The sequence below is a fragment of the Pleurodeles waltl genome, chromosome 4_2, assembly GCF_031143425.1.
Source record: "Pleurodeles waltl isolate 20211129_DDA chromosome 4_2, aPleWal1.hap1.20221129, whole genome shotgun sequence".
NCBI lineage: Eukaryota > Metazoa > Chordata > Amphibia > Caudata > Salamandridae > Pleurodeles > Pleurodeles waltl.
The window spans coordinates 42,628,892-42,642,614 of NC_090443.1; positions in this window are offsets into that span (position 1 = coordinate 42,628,892).

Consider the following 13,723-nt stretch of genomic DNA (forward strand, 5'->3'; position numbering starts at 1 on the left):
ACCTTCCTGCCTTTTTCCCTCCACCACATCCCTTGAAAGAGGCTCTATCAACTTGATTCAAGGAAAGCGCCCAGCTTTACATCGATTGCACAATGGAATATCATGAAGACAAAGCTTTTTATGGGCTCTGTGGGTGCCATGAAGTGGAAGGCAGTGCAGAAATCGGCCTCTTCCTAAGAGATCGCTCTGTGCTTAAAAACATGCCATGCCCTGACCACGAAAGAACCCTCTGAGGACCTATCTGCTCATTCCACCATAACTAAATGTACCTCAATGGTGTTGGTGAGGGATGTTTCTTTCCCTGATATCCTGCCAGGCTGTTGCATGAAAATCTCTGCATACATTCACCAAGCACTACTGCCTCAATAGTGAAGTCCGCAGAGTGGGCTACTTTTTTGGTATGAATCCACTCTTCAGACCCTCCTCCAGTTGGGAGGCAGTACTTAGATTTATAGTCTAATGGTGAGGTATCCGTGGTTAGAGGTAGTCTTCAGAAGAACAAGTTACTTACTTTCGGTAATGCTTTTTCTGGTTGATACATTGTCAGATTCCACACCACACTCTCTCTTCCTATTTCTGTATGATTTCATGTATTGATTAAAAAGGTCCCAAGTTCTTTTCAGCACATCTCACCTCGAATATGTCATGTTTGATTTGTGTCTGAGGATGTGGAAGAGTGCAAAGTCATCACTAACATCAGCACAGCCAGGTGGCACTTATATTCTGCTCTCCACCACAGGGTCAGCAGAGGTAGTTGTGGAGTCTTGCAGTACCAGTACCACCCACCAGTTTGCAGGAGTAATTGCTTTGAAAATCCAGATCCAGTTTGGCACTTGGGATTGAGTGATTATTCTTAAAGTACACAATCTGTGGTTACTTAGCGTTAGCATCGAAATTCTGCTACCAAAGGTAAATAACTTGTTCTTTTGGAATCCTAAAAATGACATTGACAGTGTTTTTCTCGCGTTTACAAAGAATATTCTTTTATTATTTTTCCTTTTCTGTACTTACATTGCACAATACATGTACAGTGTATGAGATTCAAATACATCTTTACAAATCAAACCTATTGTAATATAAAAGGGAAATTCTGAGAATCCCTCTTTTGTAGGGTGTGCTTAAGCAATCAACCTCACTAAGGTAATTCTAGGGATCACTGTTAGGCTTGGGTCACAGTCGGACTGCTGTGCATGTGCACTAGACAAGGGAAATCCCCATAGAATCCACAGGACGGGGTGGGAGTGATACTACAAAGGAAATTCTGAGGATTACCATTATGTGGGGACAGACCTGGACTGCAAAGGATTTGGCCTGTGTCTCACAGGCACAGGTCGGTACTCTGAAAAAGGATAGTTCAGCACAGAAAGGGCACTCTAGCGTTCACTTTAAGGTACACATTTCTAGTTAGAGTCTGTCTAATTATGTGTGCTTTAAAGAGTTTAGGGAATCTTGGCTAAAGCCATAGATGGTCGCATGGTCGCTTAGCTAGGACTATAGCAATCAGGACTAATCATCTGAGCCATGGACGGAGCCTCTGGGTCCATCTAGCTCAATCGCTGGGTGTCTTTGAGAGAATAATAAATACAAGACAGAGGGTATTCAAAGGTCATGTGTACAGGGCTCCTTCCATTTCCGAGGCTGGGGGGAACCCCAAAATCTTAAAGCAAATCAATACAACAAAACCTTGAATGCGCAGAATTTGATATTCTACTTATCTGTGCACCTTAATCTGAGGTATGTGCGTCCAGTTTCAGCAGACAATGAAACGAAGACACATAGGTCCTCATTACAACCCTGGCGGTTGGTGTTAAAGCGACGGTAGTACCACCAACAGGCCGGCAGTAAAAGAAATGGGATTTGGACCCTGGCGGTTACCGCCATCCAATACTGCCATTTTAACACACCGACCGCCATGGTGACATGGAGACGTCGGTCTCCAGCCCGGCGGCTGTCACAGTCCCACCCTCGGCATTACGAACCGGCCTACCGCCATGGTTTTCGTGGTTTCTGTACCGCCACAAAAACCATGGCGGTAGGCACTATCAGTGCCAGGGAATCCCTTCCCTGGCACTGATAGGGGTCTCTGTCGCCTCCCCACCCCCTCCCCAGAGTCCTCCCCCACCCTCCCCCAACCGCTCCTGCTCCCCTGCACATCTACACACCCACACGCTCATTCACGCATGCATCCAACGTGACTCACACCTGCATGCACGCATCCCAAAACATACACCCCCCCCACATACACAAAACACCCCTCACCCGCTTCTCCTGTCAGAGAACCCGACTTACCTGCTTGCAGGGGGTCCTCTGGCTGGAGACGGTCCGCGGCACTGCTGTCAGCAGCAGCGTCCACCAGCAAAACACCGCCAGGCCGTATCATTGCTCATGATACAGTCGGCGGTGTTTTGCTGGCGTGGCGATGCTGTTGTCAGTAGCGCCGCCTTACCGCCGTCCGCCGCCCGCCGCCATGACCGGCGGCGGTGTTCTGCCAGATTTTTGGCGGAATACTGTCGGCGGTAATAATACACGTTGCCGGCTGGTAGCCACAGCGGCGGTATGTTGGCGGCCGTCGCTGTGGTGGTAGGCAGTCAATACCGCCAATGTTGTAATGAGGGCCATAGTGCAATTGATTCACAGAGGATCAAATAATCGGCTAAAATGCAGGAGGCAAGATTACAATTGACTCCCCTCATTCTGCAACTGATAAATCAGACACCACTGTAAACCACATCTTTCCCTTTGTTTTTTTTTAAAGGTTATGACCTCCATACATGCCCTCTGTCACTCATTCGTCTATTCACTGACTCATTCTTGCATTTACCATCTGACACCACAATAAAACACACACAAACTTAACACATATGCAAGATAAAATAAAAGAATAGAAGTAGAAAAAACATACACTGCTGTCTAAACACAGTGGACATATGCTTGCACTAATGAAACTAGCTGGTGTTCATCTTGCAGGCTATTGTACATAGTCTATCATTTTATTTTAAATGACAGCGTGGCTGCCACATTCAGGATGCATAAGTTGGCAATCTTAGAATGGTAAAACACTTAAACAATGCTCAGCAGCATTACATAATCGTCTCCTGGGTTAGATGAAGTGGTCACTGCATAGGAGCGGACCAGCAAGCAAGCGGTCTTTCAGCATTACTTGTTGAGCAGTGTTATCCCTTTTAGAAAAAATAAAATAAAAAGAGAAGAGGCAAAGAAATGTAAGGGGAACTATAAAGGAAGTAAATTAAAAACTAAAGGACTGGCCAACCAGCCCAGACACTGACGTGCACTTGTTTATTAAATAATCAGAAAATGGCACCATTCACAGGGCAAGTGAGGCAATGACTGATGTGGACTGAATGATTACACCATGTGTTGCGCTGCCATGGATGTAAGCAGAAGCCAAATGAATCTCAGACAGGTAAAATGGTAGAAGATGGCTACCCAGAAGCACTCTATGAATATATATGGTTGGTTGTATTATTTAAGGATTTTGTGATTAAAAACTCTTGGCAGACAGCTAAGCCTGTCAGGCCTTTTAGGGAGATTCTAGCAAGAAATGTTACAGTGTATTTCTTCTAACAATAGGGTTTGTCAATGGGAATAAGCAACATCAAAACCATTTCTTTCTCTGTTTACCTGTGAGGTTCCATGAAAACACCTGACTACGGGCTTTAGCACTGTGTAATAACAATCCATCCTTCAAAGCATATTGCCTTTAACACTTGCTTTTCACAATACAACAAGTAAGTTAGGTCTAATAGCTTTTTCATAACAAACTGATCAAACCTGTGGAATCGGGCATAACGTTTCCAAATGAACCAATGAGGCCTTTAGCCTTTTACCATCAGTTTGACAACATAACTAACACGTGTATTCCTGTGTGCATAAACTGGAAACTATCATGTGTACAGTTATAAAATTACAAATATGTATAAAAGTTGAGTTTGAAAAACAATAAAAAACCTCTTCTTAGGGGGTGAGGCTTGGAGCGTCAAGATAGCAATCACACTCTGAGTGCTCCTGACACCTCTGTCATCCACATCCATCCACTGCCATTGAAGCACACCATATCTGCCTGGTACCTGCCTCCTACAGCTTCTGGACTCTTATGCTGCTATCTCTGACTGCAAAGGGTCACTGCCACCTTATCTCTTGCTGCTCCTGAGAGGTCTGCGGCATTCCAAACTTGGTGGCTGACCCCAACTGATGCCAGCTCTTGCTGCCGGACCCTAATGGACTCCACAACAACAGATACCGCGCACCTGTCAGGCAAGGGCGGCCCTCTGGAGACTCAGATCCTGAGGCTCTTCCCCACCTGCCTTTGCCCTTCTGTGTCCTGAGCCAGGACCCTGATCGAAAGGCATACAGCCTTCCTGCCTTTAGCGGGACAGTGACAGCTGGCTCTGGTGCAATCGCGGAGGGAGGTGAGTGCGGCTCCCCCCTTAAATCGTATAAACAAAATTGCCCCCTACATGTGGCCAAGTGGTTGCCTTTTGACAGTCGTCCCTTAAGTTCCCACAACCCCCTGGGCCCAGGGTGGGGCCTTCTGTGTCGCAGGGGTCGTCCTCAGTCACCGTCATGCACCGCCGGGCCTGCTGACAGCCTGTAGCAGGCGCCTTATCTGCATTGGGACCCGGTCCTCGGGACTTGACTTTTTTGTGCCCTGGCCAGGCGGTAGAGACATTTGTAGGTGGCTGTGCATCCATTGACACTGCCCTGAGGACTGGCACCCTCTAGAGGGACATATTCCCTCCTGTGATCTTAAGGGCCTCTGAACGGGCCCAATTGCATGACGAGCCCTGCAATGGAGGTCGCTGGGGCCCTCAACTGCAACACCTGTCCTCTGCTGGGGGCCCATCTGTCATCATGAACCCCTCCTGCTCAAGCAGAGTGGCTCCCACTTTGACATGCTGTAAACCCATCTGAGACCCTGAAGAGAGACCTGCAGGCATTTGGGTCCACATAAACACGGACTATGGTCTAGTGCCCATGGGGGAGGAATGCCTTTGGCCCTTTCTTCATGGCCTCAAGGGGCCCCTGCTTGCCCTTACCTGCATGGTGCAACCCTGCGTTAAGGGTTACTGAGGCCCCCTCCTCTTGCAGCAACCACGTGCGGGCAGGTGCCCTCTTCCTTTGTGCTTACCTGGCGTTTCAGGGAGATTGATTCTTTTTGAAGGAGACGCAAGCCTATCCCTGGCCTGATGAACGACCTACTCTGACCTCAAGCCTCTACAATCTCTGTCTGGGCCTCCTATCCTCTCTGAACACTTGCTCCCCTTCACTGTTAGTATTTCACCCGCACTAGCTACTTTCAATCAATCAATCAAATAAATTTGTAGAGAGGTTCTTTCTGAAGACCAGTAGGTCTTTGGTTTTGCGAAGGTCGATGGGGAGGGTGTTCCAGGTTTTGGGGGCGAGGTAGGAGAAGGACCTGCCTCCTGTGGTGGTGTGCTGGATGCGGGGGACTGTGGCTACTTTGTCTTTGACCTGCCCTGAGTGAGATCTTGCAAATTGCTCCAGTGGTGTTTTTGGTGCTGACCACATACCACACAGGGCATCAACTACACAGCTTCGCCCTCCCTAAGAGACGCTCTCAGAGGCCGAGAGACAGGCTATTCGTGCTGCCACAGAACTGTGTCAAGTGGCCCGAGTCTTCACCGTAGAAGGTGATGTGTGATTATGTTGGCCAGACACCATGGGTAAGGAAAAGCCCACTTGCCTGGCGACCTCCCAGACTCGAACAGACCAATACACCACCGGTCCTACAACTGGCAAATTGGAGGTGGCAGTACAGAAAAGTCACTTTCTTCGGCTGGTGATCTGGCAACAATCCTTAAAGCCATTCACACCTCCCAAGCCACTCTGGAGGCCAAGATCGGGGAGGTGGAGGTGCACGTAGATGTTGCCCTACTTCTGAAATGCCATGGCCAGGATCACTGAAGCCGAATCCTGGAGGACGATGTGGCCACTCTCAAATCCCAGGTATCTGACCTCCTTTTGCATACAAAGGAGCTCCACTGCCACGCCAAAGATGCAGAGAATCGCTCCCAGTACAATAACGTGCATGAGACTGGCATCCCTGAAGACACATAACCTCAACAAGTAGCTGACTACCTTGAAATCTGGATCAAATCCTGAATACCTCCAGACCAATTGTCATCCTGGTTTGCAACAGAGATGGCCCACAGGGCTCTGACCCCCAAACCTACCCCTGGTGCGCCTCCCAAACCGGTGATTGCTTGTATCCTCAACTTCACGGGCAGAGAAACCATCCTTAGTGAGGCTCGCTCAAGGGTGGATCTCCGCTGTAGAGATGCTATCAATCATTGGATTTATAAAGCGCACTATGTACCCGTGAGGGTTTCAAGGCACTGGGTGGGGGGGGGGGAGCTGGTGTTACTGGTCGAAGAGCCATGTCTTGAGGAGTCTTCTGAAGGTGAGTAGGTCTTGAGTCTGTTGCAGGTTGGTGGGGAGGGTGTTCCAGGTTTTGGCGGCGAGGTATGAGAAGGATCTGCCGCTGGAGGTCTTTCTTCGGATGCGGGGGATGACGGCGAGGGCGAGGTTAGAGGAGCGGAGCTGACGGGTGAGAGTGTAGAAGCTGAGTCTGTTGTTTAGGTAGGCTGGTCCGGTGTCGTGGAGCGCTTTGTGAGCGTGGGTAAGAAGCTTGAAAGTGATCCTTTTGTCCACGGGGAGCCAGTGAAGGTTTCTCAGGTGTTGGGAGATGTGGCGGGTTACGTTGAGGATTAGTTGGGCGGAGGCGTTTTGGATGCGTTGGAGGCGTAGTAGGTCTTTTGCTGGGATGCCTGTGTAGAGTGCATTGCCATAGTCCAGCCTGCTGCTGACGAGGGCCTGTGTCACTGTTCTTCTTGTTTCTGTCGGGATCCACTTGTAAATTCTGCAGAGCATGCGGAGTGTGTTGTAGCAGGAGGAGGAAACTGCGTTGCCCTGTTTAGACAAGGTGAGGGAGGAGTCGAGGATGAAGCCCAGGTTGCGAGCGTGGTCGGTCGGTGTCGGTGGGGTTCCTGGCGGAGGGGGTGGATCCGAGGATGAGGACCACCGTCTTGTCCGAGTTCAGTTTCAGACGGCTGTTTCTCATCCATTCGGCGATGGATTTCATTCCCTCGTGGAGGTTGGTTTTGGCGGTGCGCGGGTCTTTGGTGAGGGAGAGGATGAGCTGGGTGTCGTCGGCGTAGGTGAGAATGTTGAGGTTGTGTTGTCGGGCCACTGGTGCGAGGGGGGACATGTAGATGTTGAACAGCGTTGGGCTGAGGGATGATCGTTGGGGGACGCCGCAGATGATGTCGGTGGCTTCGGAGCAGAAGGGGGGGAGGCGGACTTTCTGGGTTCTGCCGGAGAGGAATGAGATGATCGAGTCGAGGGCTTTTCCTTGAATTCCGGTTTCGTGGAGGCGTGATTCCAGGGTGCGGTGGCAGACTGTGTCGAAGGCGGCAGATAGGTCCAGGAGGATGAGGGCTGATGTTTCGCTGTTGTCCATTTGGCGTCTGATGTCGTCTGTGGCGGCGAGAAGGGCGGTTTCGGTGCTGTGGTTTCGTCTGAAGCCGGACTGGGAGGGGTCTAGGATGCCGTTGTCTTCGAGGTGGCTGGTTAGTTGTGTGTTGACGATTTTTTCAATCACCTTTGCTGGAAAGGGGAGCAGGGAGATGGGTCGGAAGTTCTTGAGGTCGTTGGGGTCTGCTTTGGGCTTCTTGAGGAGGGCGCGGATTTCGGCGTCTTTCCATTTTTCAGGGAATGTCGCTGTTTCGAAGGAGATGTTGATGACCTTCCGTAGTTGGGGGGCGATGGTGGAGACGGCTTTGTTGTATACGTGGTGGGGGCAGGGGTCTGACGGAGATCCTGAGTGGATGGAGTTCATGATCTTGCGTGTCTTTGTGTCGTTCATGTTGGTCCAGGAGGTCAGGTGGTTTGCACAGGCGGAGTGTTCGGGGGTGGGGTCTGGCATGGGAGTGGCGTCAAAACTGTTGGGGATGTCGGTGATCTTCCGTTGGAAGAAGGTGGACAGTGCGTTGCAGAGTTCTTGGGATGGAGGGATGTCGTTGATGTTGGCGCTGGGGTTGGAGAGTTCTTTCACGATGCTGAAGAGCTCTTTGCTGTCGTGTGCGTTGTTGTCCAGGCGGTCTTTGAAGTGGGATCATTTGGCTTGTCTGATGAGTTGGTGGTGCTTGCGGGTGGCGTCCTTGTGGGCTGTGAGGCTGTCAGGTGTGCGTTTGAGGAGCCATTCCTTTTTTAGCTTTCGACAGTCGCATTTGGAATTTAGGAGCTCGTCGGTGAACCAGGTGGCTTTTCTTCTGGCTTGGTTGTCGGTGGGTTTTTTGAGTGGCGCGAGGGTGTTGGTGCAGTCGTTGATCCACAGGGTGAGGTTGTTGGCGGCGGTGTCTGGGTCGGTGGAGTCGGGGGGGGGTTCTGGACGAGGGCGTTGGTAAGCTGGTCTTCCGTAACTTTGCTCCAGCATCGGCGGGTGGTTGTTGGGTGCGATGGTGCTCGGTGTGTTTCTTGTAGGTGAAGTGGATGCAGTGGTGGTCGGTCCAGTGGAGTACGGCAGTATGGTTGAAGGTGACGTGGGCGCTTGAGGAGAAGATGGGATCCGGCGTGTGGCCAGCGATGTGGGTTGGCGAGTTGTCTGAGGCCGTGGTTGGTGAGGTTGTCGATCAGAGTAGTGGAGTTGGTGTCGTTGTTGTTCTCCAGGTGGAAATTTAGGTCCCCGAGGAGGATGTAATCCGTTGAGGTGAGTGCATGGGTGCTGGTGAGGTCGGCGAGGGATTCGCTGAATGGTGCTCGTGGTCCGGGGGGTCTGTAGATGAGCGTTCCTCTGAGAGTGGTGTTGGGGTCGGTGTGGATGCAGAAGTGTAGGTGTTCGGCGGTCTTGAGGGAGTCGTCAGTGTGGGTGTCGACCTTGAGGGAGGATTTGTGGGCGATGGCTATGCCTCCTCCGATACCGTTGTTGCGGTCCCTACGGATGATCTTGTAGCCGTCCGGGATGGCTATTGCAATGTCGGGCGCAGAGGAGTCGTTCCACCAGGTTTCGGTCAGGAAGGCTACGTCTGGGGCGGTGGAGTCGAGCAGGTCCCAGAGCTCGATAGCGTGCGTGCGTGCGGAGCGGGTGTTAAGGAGTATGCAGTGGAGGTGGTTAGTTTCGGTCTTTGTTGGTTTCGTTGTTCTGTCACAGGTGAATCTGCAGGTGCGGCATGCGAAGGGTCCGTGTGTGTTCCTTGGTGAGGACTGGGAGCATGCTGTGGTGCGGACGGGATTGAGGGCGTTAAGTTGGTCGGCCGTGTAGCGGCGTGTGGAGGTGCAGGGGTCTCGCGGACCAGGGGGGGTGGCGCTGGGCGCGGTCCAGGCACGGACGGGCGCAGACGGGCTTGCCTTCGGCCGCGCCGCGGCTGCCATAAGAGGAGGGGAGGGTGGGAGTGGCAGCTGAGAGGCGGGAGGGCTTGTCCTATGAGAGGGCTGGGGGGAGGGGCCGCAGGGGACGCAGCAGCGGGAAAAAAGGAAGAGAAAACGGTGAGAGAACGAGGGGGGAGGCGGGAGGGGCCGCAGGTGACGCAGCAGCGGGAAAAAGGGAAGAGAAAACGGTGAGAGAACGAGGGGGGGGGGCGGGAGGGGCCGCAGGGGACGCAGCGGCGGGGAAAGAAGCTGGAGGGAACGGAAAAAAGGTGGTGGTGCGGAAGGCGGAGCGGGGAGCGACCTACCTGCAAGCAGGGTCAAAGGTTGCTAAAGTCTTTCTTTTTCCAGACAGCACCCGGGAGGCTCAGCAACTATGCCGTTCATACCTGGAGGTCAAGCAGAATCTCAGGACACTGGGACTTCAATATCACCTCCTTTTTCCTGCCAGGCTCTGTGTAATCCATGCTAACAAATCCCATTTTTTTGATACCCCAGAACTCGCCTGGCTGTGCCTTACAGAGGAACGGCTGCTAAATTCCCCAGCGGAGATCTCTCCTCGAGGGCCAAATCACGACAACAGCCGGGAACACGCTGGTGCCCAAACCACAAAGGTACCACATTTACTCACAGAAAAAATCCACACCCCCATCGCTCCAAATCCGTGTCACACTCTCCCCAGGCACGAGGTCAACCCCCTTTATCAACACACCCTTCCCAATCCTCCAGGGCTGGGGAACACCATCCAGAGCATGAGGACCCAATGGTCGTTGTATCACCACTACCTACCTACTGAAGACAACGCAGACACAGACCTTTCTCAAATTCCTGCTGTATAAAATATGGCAGTTGTTATAATGGTAAAAAGAACAGATGATGGACGGACTGCCAAACAAGGCAAACATTCACCCCCAGCCACAAAGATCTGGGTTTAATCCATCTTGTTTTTTGCCCACCACTCCACCCCAGTTTGGACCCAGCAATATGCAAATCAGTCTTGACCCTGCTCCAGATGGGAACAGTCCAGCCCGAACTGCCAGGCCAGGTCCTCCCTGGAGGGGAAACAAGCATCCTGGGACCAGTTTTGAAGTATCACCCCTCATCAGCCAGGCTAGCTTGAATACAGTGGCACAGTAAGCACGGATCCAGGTCTGGGCAAACCCTTCCCACTTAGGTTGACAAAAGCAAAAAGAACAGATGGACGGAATGCTGAACAATGTAAACATTCACCCCCAGTCACAAAGATCTGGGATTAATCTATCTTTTTTTTTTTTTACCACCACGCCACCCAAGTTTGGACCCGGGCCATATGCCAATCAGTCTTCACTCTGCTCCACATGGGAACAGTCCAGACCGAACTGCCAGGCCAGGTCCTCCCTGGACTGGAAAACAAGCATCCTGGGACTGGTTTGTGTTTGTTTGCATTTGTTGCCCTAAGCGCGTCGGGTATGCACAGACGTTGGTCACTAGCTCACAATGCCACTGGATTCAAGCTAGCCTGGCTGATGAAACCGGTCCCAGGATGCTTGTTTCTGGTCCTCGGAGGACCTGGCCTAGCAGTTCAGGCTGGACTGTTCCCATGAGGAACAGGGTCAAGTCAGATTTGCATATTGCTGGGTCCAAACTGGGGTGGCGTAGTGAGCAAAAGAATTGATGGATTAAACCGAGATCTGTGACGGGGGTGAATGTTTGATTTGTTCCACATTCCGTCCATCATTTGTGTTTGCAATTGCTATAGTGGAGCACAAAGGCATCCATAACTGAACCTTCTCAAATACACTTCGATGGCTGATACTTATCCCTGACTGAGGAGTGGTTCACCACTCCTTTCTCTTTTCCTGTATTGCTTTGAGCCTCTGTTTTCTTTTTCAAGGCAATAGATGCTTCTTAAGTGGAGGTATGGGGTCGGTGTTGGGGGGTGGGGATTCAGTATAATGTTAACGTTAATTTTATTACAAGTTCTGTTTTGTTTAAATGTTTGAGTACATGTGTTTAATTGCACTCAGACACACATCTGCAATGCACCCAACACAGTGCGAACCGAGACATGGCTCCTTCCCTTACACGACAGGTGCACGCACTGGCCCCCAAGCGTTGGGCATATGGCCTGCCTTCACTCATCCTGACTGCTTCCAGGTCCTTCTGCCCCTGAAATGACGCTTTTTCGAATTCTGTCTTGGAACGTTAATGGTCTATTAGATCATGAGAATGGTACCGGAGTCCTCAACTTTGCCCACTGACACCTCTCTGAGGTTTTACTACTCCAAGAGACCCACCTGCTGCGTAACTATTGCCCCTTTTTGGTGCATAAGGGTTACAATAGGATCTTTAACTTGGGTCACTCTCATGGGTCACAGAGGGTGGCTGTCCTGCTGCGGCGCTCTTTCCCCCTGACAGTTTCTGTCAAAGTTTGGAACCCACAGGGTCACTTCCTTGCAATCACCAGAACACTTCAATGCCAGACCATTAACCTAGTGAGTGCTTATGCCCCCTCTGTGACCCTCACCACCTTCCTCCATGATCTTTTCAAGATCCTCTTGGACCTCCCACATGGGCTAACTGCAATAGGTGGCAATTTTAATGCAGTTCCTGATCTGAAGACTGACACCACTGGACCCCACACAGTGTCTGAACATACCCGGGCTCGTCGGCTCTCTGACTGGACTACCACTCTAGGCCTCTGTGACACATGGAGGATATGGAACCCTTGATGTTGCCAATTCACACACACTTCGGCTGCACATCAACACTCACTTGCATATAAACCTTATCTATATGCCTGATCTGGACTGTCGCACCATCTCCCAAGCTCAGCTTCTTCCCAGAGTGACATTGGACCATGTCCCCCCTTCTTCTCCACTTTGGCTCCCCCAGAATGGTTAAAGACCCATGTGGAGACTCAACGCCTGGTATCCTCAAGACAAATCCTATGTCCAGGCCCTTGGCACCGAGCTCTAGACCTACTTCCACAGTAACAAAGGCTCTGTTGACTCCACTGGCACCCTGTGAGCTGCTGGTAAGGCAACCATGTGGGAAGTTGTTTTGGGCCGCATCCGTTCACCGGAGCGTGCCCGCTCCCTTCACATTACTGTGCTGGAGGCCCATGTCTCAATCCCTGGAATCTGCCACATATCTGGACAAGAATGGGAATCTACTGTATTGGCTAGCCTCCCATCACAAGGTGACCAGAATTGTGCCTGAAATCATTGATGAGCACTTTAACACCTCTCATGCCCTCCCTGAGATAACACAGGCATCCATCAGTTATTATCACCATTTATATATGGCTGTCCCTGAAAAGACACAGGCACCTCCTCCCCGTTCCTTGAAAAGATACCCCTCCCCCCACTATCCCAAGCTGAAGGCTGTATGTTGGACGAGCCTTTCATGGCTGAAGAGATAGGTGTGGTGCTGACCTTGGTTGCTTCTGGGAACACTCCTGAACGCAACGGTTTTCCCTCAGAATATTACACAACATTCAGTGATATCCTGACCCCCCCCTTATCTTTTATCCCTTTACAAGGAAGTGGGACAGAATGTCACCTTTCCCGCAGAAATAGACACTGCCACAATTGTGGTGATCCCAAAAACACAAACTCCCTCCAGAGCCTGTGCCGAATACCATCTCATATCCCTCATCAACGGAGGTCAAGATCATTGCCACACTGCTAGCCACTCATCTCAAACAGGTCCTCTCACTTTGGTACACCACAACGAATGCGGCTTCATGCCAAACCATTCCGATGTCTTCATGGGGTCCTGGCCCCCGTCATCTCCTGCCCCTGAGTTAGCCTTGCTTTTTATCGACTTTGAAGAGGCATTTAATACGGTGGACTGGGGATACCTTTGATTGGTGCTGATACACGCTAGGGTCGGGCCCGCTTTCAGGGAGTGGACCATGCCCTTTCCTCCAACCCCAGCCCATGTCCAAATCAATGGTGTTCCCTCCCATAACGTCTCCATCAGTTGGTGGACTAGACAGGGCTGACCCCTGTCCCCACTTCTTTATGCACTAGCAATTGAGCCACTGGTGTGCCTTATCTGTTGTGATGCTCAGCTGCGTCAATGGAGATGGAGTGAGGGACATGAGGATCGCATAGCATTATAGGCGGGTGATGTTCTTCTATATCTTGCATATCTTACAATGAGTGGTCCACATTATTTCTGCCTCTTTCAGTGCTTTGGGGAGGCCTCAGGTCTCCGAATGCACCCCTCTAAATCTGTGTTGGTGCCCCTAACCCCCTCCCGTGATTGCTTTGGCTGTCAAGATACCATTCCCATCTTTTGTCTCAGCTTCAAATACCTCGGCCTTAGGGTG